This window comes from Ovis canadensis, chromosome 12, assembly GCF_042477335.2.
Source record: "Ovis canadensis isolate MfBH-ARS-UI-01 breed Bighorn chromosome 12, ARS-UI_OviCan_v2, whole genome shotgun sequence".
NCBI classification, from domain to species: domain Eukaryota; kingdom Metazoa; phylum Chordata; class Mammalia; order Artiodactyla; family Bovidae; genus Ovis; species Ovis canadensis.
Genome location: NC_091256.1, coordinates 90,162,101 through 90,168,971, shown reverse-complemented (window position 1 = coordinate 90,168,971; position 6,871 = coordinate 90,162,101). Strand labels below are relative to the sequence as shown.

General features: G+C 46.4%; 1 long non-coding RNA gene across 4 annotated transcripts; it reads right to left on the bottom strand.

Moving 5' to 3' along the window:
• Window positions 1-338: 338 nt before the first annotated feature.
• Window positions 339-6,614, bottom strand: LOC138415798 (uncharacterized). Of its 4 annotated transcripts, none has more exons than XR_011247418.1 (4): window positions 4,505-6,614; window positions 3,997-4,069; window positions 1,960-2,427; window positions 339-1,156 (listed from the first exon to the last, which is right to left on the bottom strand). It is a non-coding gene; the product is annotated as an uncharacterized lncRNA (long non-coding RNA). The 4 variants fall into 4 exon arrangements; XR_011247419.1 differs by having other exon boundaries at window positions 2,320-2,427; XR_011247417.1 differs by lacking the exon at window positions 339-1,156 and having other exon boundaries at window positions 1,756-2,427.
• Window positions 6,615-6,871: the final 257 nt, after the last annotated feature.

Genomic DNA, 6,871 nt, shown 5'->3' with positions numbered 1-6,871 from the left:
GCTTCTGTTCAGAGCTGTTGCAGCAGAGGTGCCCAGGCCCACCCTGCCGCCCCTCATCCCAGAGCAGAGCAGGTTTGACCCCCCTGGCTCCCTGGACACCTTCTCTCCCAGCCCCCTGCTGGCAGGGGCAGCCACGTGGCAACGTTCCAGCCCATGAGATGTGAATAGAAGTGATACGTATAGTTTCACCATACGTGAGTGTTGGTTAGCTACTCTTTTCTAATAGTACACATGTATTTTTTAATATCTATACTTATTCTTTATTATATTTATATAGATAAGCATGTATTATCATTATTTCAAAGAACAAGCAATGTTTACCCTGAGGAAGACAAGACTTAAGAGAGTGATTTCATTTATTTATTTTTTAAAGCTCTTTTCATTTTGTATTGGGGCATAGCTGATTAACAACATCGCAATAGTTTCAGGTGAACAGTGAAGGGACTCAGTCACACATATACAAGTATCCATTCTCCCCCACATTCCCCTGCCATCCAGGCTGCCACGTAACACTGAGCGAGTTCCCTGGGCTGTACACTAGGTCCTCGTTGGTTATCCGTTTTAAATACGGCAGTGTGTACATGTTCATCCCAAACTCCCTAACTATCCCTCCCCCCCCAGCAAGCTTAAGCTCATCCTTAAGAGAGTGGCTTCAGAACCATTTGAAAATATATTAGCTTATGTTCTCACTTTCTAACCACTGAAATCACATTTTCAGCTCACTCACAAGGCGCCAAGGCATCTAGGGAAAAGCCCCAACTACTCGCCTTGCCTGCCCCCAGTTGCTGATATGGTCTGACCAGAGGGCTGTCCCCTCAGCACCCCCGGACCCCAGCTAGGAGTCAGGGTCGCTGGAGGGTGAGAACACTGTCCTGGGAGATGCCACGGTGAAACTTCCTACCCACCTGCCGAGCGTGGGATGCGTCAGAGATTTCCAGCTATCGGAGGCGCTCCCACAGAGAGGGAGCGGATGGTCACCTACCGAGGATGCTTGTGAAGGGCCTTTCTCCTTCCTTCCCTCTCCACTTAGACTTCAACTTTCACCTTAATTTGAGAAGTGACCCCAGGGCAGAAGGCGCTGGCCACCAGGAGGCTGCCTTCAAATGGCTTTGCTGTTTAGTTTGAAATGTTTGGTCTTTTGAATTCCTGTTCATTCCTATTGAGACAAACAGAAAAAAAAAAAAATTCTAAAGACAAAACAAACAAAAATCCAGAACCTCACCGTCTTCACCAGGCTGGCTCCCTCCCCTGCTCCTATGTGTCTTCTGGCATCCGCCCTGAAGAACCAAGAGGGAGAAGACCAGGGAGCTCAGGACGCTCCTGGAATCGGTGATACTTGATTTCTGAGTTTTCTCTCCCCATTTTTTTTTTTTTTTTTTGGTATTACTGCCCGCTTTCCAGGGACTTTTAAAAAATCATCTTCAAGCTTTAAATGCCTCACTGATACCCACCCTTGGGAAACAAGCCCATAATCTCAGCCATCTGAGAATCAGTGATTGAGAGGTTTAAAGGGTGTTAACTCTAGGCAAGAAGATTTAGACTTCCCTGGTAAAGTGTCTGTCTACAATGCGGGAGACCCGGGTTCGATCCTTGGGTTGGGAAGATCCCCTGGAGAAGGAAATGGCAATCCACTCCAGGACTACTGCCTGGAAAATCACATGGACAGAGAAGCCTGGTAGGCTACAGTCCACGGGGTCGCAAAGAGTTGGACACGACTGAGGGACTTCACTATATTCACTATTCACTATAAGAAGATTTAACTAAAAGGTGCAGCTCTTTAATTAAATGATTTATGCAAAAAAAAAAAAAAGCCAAAGAGAGTAGGTGGGGTTTGTGATCCTATTTTTGCCTGTAGAAGAGAGTCTTCTTGGCAGTTCTTGAATTTTTTTTTTTTTTTACGACCAGTTGGTTTAGGTCAAGAGTTAAGAAAGGGTCACATGTTACGTTTAATTTATTCGCCTCTTCTAGACCATGGCTTCCTCCTCTGTTTCCGTCAGCCTCACTTTCTTTCCCCGAAATGTATGTCATTTTTTTCCTGCAAGTTTTTCCACAGCCTGAATTTTGGTAACTGCACGCCACTGGCTGGGGCTGGTTAAAAGCCTCCTCCTCTGTCTCTTATCTTCTAGAAATGATTCATCCAGAGGCTCAGTCCGACTCAGGCTCCTAATCTGGCATGGACACGGTGTCGGTCAGTGGTTTTGTGCACTTCCACGGGGAAGCACGGAACACAGGACTCTGCGATGCTGGGATTGTTCAGAGGCTTCGGGCCCGGCCAGGCTGACTCATAGGTGATGAAGTTCTGTCTGTGTCTTCACTTGCCTTTTGCAGCAGTTGGTGATCTTCGCTCACACCAGCGATTTCACTGGAGGCTGTAGCCCTGAGATGCTCTGGGTCTGCAGGGCCCCTTCACTCTCAGCTGGGCCGTCTCTGCGAAGGGAAACCGGCACGTCAACGAGTGGTCCCCTCAGGGACAGTTTGTACAGGAAATACAGAGTGTTCAATTCTCTCTTTTTATTTATCATTGACAGAATGATGAGTTGGTTCCTAAAAGGAAAGTATGCCTATTTCTCTCTGCTCACAATACTTCTGAGGCCAGATGTGTGGGATTTTCTGTTTTATTACGCAATTCTGACCCTAACTGCCCAGAGTTAGTGCAGAAAGGTTAGGAGCTCAGTCCCGGAAGACGATCCCCAACCTGAGATGCTAGCTGCAAATCCCAGCTGCCTGTACTTCTGAGGAACCAGCTATAAATCGGGGACCCTACAACCCCTTCCTCAACTTGACCATTTGCTCACAGAACTCAGGGAACCACTTACTATCACCCCTTATTATAAGGGGGCTTCCCATGTACTGCAGTGGTAAAGAATTCACCTAATAACGCAGGAGACTCAGGTTTGATCCCTGGATTAGGACAATCCCCTGGAGAAGGAAATGGCAACCCACTGCAATATTCTTGCCTGGAGAATCCTGTGGACAGAGGAGCTTGGAGGGCTACAGTGAATAGGGTCACAGTTGGACGTGAGCACGCGAGCTGTTTGCCATAAAGGACACAACTTGGGAAAAGCCAAAAGGAAGAGGTGCACAGGCCAGGCATGGGGGCGGGGCAGAGCATCCATGCCACCATGCAGAGAGCTCAGACGCCCTCAGAAACCTGCTGTGTGGGGGCTTTATGGAGGCTTCCTTCCTTGGGCACAACTGATTAAATCACTGCCTGTTGGTGATGAAGTTCAGCTCCAGCCCCTCGCCCCTCCTCCTAGGTCAGTGGGTGGAGCTGAGAGGTCTGACCCTCTCATCCCATCCAAGGCTGGTTTCCCTGACAACCAGCCCGCTCAGTCCCACCCTTAGGGTCTTTTCTAAGTCATTGCATTGACATAAACTCAGATGTGGCTGAAAGAGGCTAGTTATAAACAAGCAAAGATGCCTTGTTTTACCCTAACGCTCCAGAAATTCCAAGCGTTTTAGGAGCTCTGTGCCCAGAAGCCGGGGCAGGGACCAAATACCCATTTCTCATTATGTCATAGTTCCCTAGCGTCCTCCATGGTTAGCCATGAGCCCTTCTTCTTTTCTCTTTTGTCATCATGAGACCTATCTACATAAAAGACAAACACAAGAGAGGCTAAGGAAAATTATTTATCAGACTATGTTTTCATTTTTTTACATCATAAAAGGGGATCAATTCTACATCCTTCTGTAGGACACATTTCAGCTACTGCTGCGTCTTAGCCAGCTCTCGGTGCTCTAACAAAATCCACAGACTGTTGTCCTGCAAACAGAAACTCAGTCCTCGTGGTTCTGGAGGCTGGCAAGCCCAAGACCGCCACAGTGCCGCAATCCGGTGTCTGGGGAGGTCGTGTTCCTGGTCGTGGGTGGTGCCTTCTCACCATGGCCTCACAGACTGGAGGGGGTGAGGGAGTTCTGTGGGCTCTCTTCGACGAGGACTCTGATTCCCCCTACGAGGGCCCCCCTCATGACCCCAGTGCCTCCCCAAAATCTTACCGCCTAGTATTGTCATGTTGGGCATCTGCTGGGGGACTGGCATGTCGTCATCTGTCTACCTCAACAGATGAATCTGGGGAGGACACAGACATTCAGATGCCAGCATATGGTAACTTTTCAAAAGTAATAGAAAGATAAACTAAATACTAATTTTTCGCTAACGAGATGACAATTGTAATTAAAGAGATTATAGGCACACAAACTGATACTTGCCTATTTATAAAAAGCAAGTGAGCTAAGATGCATCGGCCATATTCACACTAAAATTTTATTTGACTTAGGAAATGTATTAGCAGCATCTTCACAGTTCTCAAAATTCAATCCTAATCCACAAATATTTGTAATGCTTTTTTTGGGGAATAATCCCAAAGGTCCACATTGATCTAAGTCCGGTGCCTTCCAGAGAAGCAGGGTGGCCAGCCTTGCGGTGCTGTCTTTTGTATGACCCACTCTCGCAAAAAGCACAAGTTCTGGAGAAGGGAAAGGCAACCTACTCCAGTATTCCTACCTGGAAAGTTCCACGGACAGAGCATGCTGGCGGGCTTCAGGCCACAGGGTCGCAGAGTCGGACACGACTGAGGGACTGAACAGCAGCAACTCTCAGCAGCGACAAGAGCGTGAAGGCGGAGAGCATTAGGGGCCAGGAGCCCCCTCAGTGGTTTTCTTCCCGAGAGGATCTGCAGTCGGCTCCTGTGAGCAGCTCTCTCTGTTGACTACTTGCGACTGGAAAGCAGATTCCTATCCTTTAGGCAGTACGCTGGTAGACGGTTAAATCCTTGCAAATCATTCAAATAGTTTTGGTCTGCAAAGGTGCTGGTGACACAAAGGGGAAACTCCAGGGTCTTTGCCTCAAGGAACCTGAGCAGAGCAGGTGAGGCAGATGGGACACAGGCGGCCAATCTTAGCAAAGGGCTCTGATAAAGCCTGCGTCATTGTTTCCTCCAAAATAACTATCACCTAGCAGTCCTGAGTGGACACGTGCAACGCGTGTTGACTGATGGCATGTCCCCCATGCCCCGTCCTCTGGTCCTGGCTTAAGTCAAGTCTCCAGGGCCCCCACACGGCTACAGTCTGGGCTCTTCACACGTGTCTGGGCTGTCCTGTCGCAAACACTTTTGACCCTGGGTTCGAGCCCAGCCGTGGTCTGCCTGCATTGCCATATAAAGTGAAGTGAAAGTGAAGTCGCTCAGTCGTGTCCGACTCTTTGCGACCCCCATGAACTGTAGCCTACCAGGCTCCTCCGTCCATGGGATTCTCCAGGCAAGAGGACTGGAGTGGGTTGTCATTTTCTTCACCATATAAGGGCCTTCCCTTTTCCACCTCAGAATTGAGGGGGGGTCGCCACTGACCAATTAATACTGCAAAGATGCAGACATTCCCATAAGTGGCCACTGAAACCCAGCACTGGCTTCTAAGCGTTTTTCCCACTTTTCTATAAACTCCTGAGCCAGTACTGAGATGAAATCTCCCCTTGGTAGAAAACTGAAGGCTGCCACCCACATTCCCCATTTCCAGGAGCCTCTGCAGAACTCCTGCTGTTTTTCACAATGTTGACTTCAAGGATACAAATTCAAACATGGGCAGAAACCTTAGACTTGAAGTTTTTTGCAAAATTTCATGCAAATATATCTTTGTGCTTCACATAATAACACTTTTATAATGCTTTTAGTAATTGTATTTTATAATGCTTTCAGCTTTTGGAATTGCCTTTCAATGAACTGTATCAGATTTTCTGATGTGTGCCCCCTGCCAGTATTAATGTAGTCATTTCTAACTTCATGGTTGCTAAGAAGAAAATCTGATATTATTACTTCTTCATGGATTTTTCTGTTTAAGCCATGTAACCTTTCGACCAAGTATGTCTCTTTTAAGCAAGTGTGACTCCATAGTTATTTTCCTTAAGCCCAGTTATCATCTGATACTGACTGATTCACCCACCTGCCAAAAAGAATTAATCAACATATTAACTTATGCTACAATAAAGAGAAAATCTCCAATTCTTCAAAATACTTTTATATATTCTTTCAGACTATTTATAATCTATTTTAACAGTCATTTTAATTCCCACAGTATATTATTATACTGTCAGATTGAAATTTAAGATTTTTTTTTTTTTTTTGGCAAAACACATTCACTGTTGCTTGTATTTATCACTGTGGAGGGATTACCCCAAATGCTAACTGGTCATGGAGTCAGGGAAGGATGTGCTGAAGTGGATTAAAGTCTTAAACCCAATTTGTGAAACCCCACTGAATGCAGTACCATCCAAACTAAGATCTTAAAGCACAGAGGCTCTCGGGCTGCAGCAAACAGTGAAAAGTCAAAAATGTAAAGGCGCTCAGCCGGAATGAATCACCACACAACGTGAAAAAAGTAAGAACACCCACCAGATCTCATTATTTGATGGAAAAAAAGGAGAAAAACCATCCTCCCCAGTGGAGGACAATGAGATGTGGGAAATGGTCTGGGAGAAAGGAGCAGTTTCCTCTGCAGTTACTGGTCTTAAACCCATGAGCTTCTCTCCTTAATTCTAAGAAGTTACCTTGCCGTGACAAGCCATTTAAACTAATGACTTCCCTTTTCCTGACAACTAGAAACACTTGCTCACTGTAGAAGACACAGACGAGCAAAAAGATAAAAAGCAAAAAAGCTCAGCATCTAGGGAGAGCTGCTACATTCACTTTAAAAAGCCTTCTGGAGATTCACATACCACACGATGCACCCATTTTAAGTGTATAATTAAGTATTTTAAGATATATGTCCTGGGCTGTACATCACCATCGCCACAATCCAATGTTAGAACCTTCCATTACCCCAGAAAGAAACCACTGGCAGTCACCTCCCATTTCTTCCCACCACGCAGCCCCCGCCCCTC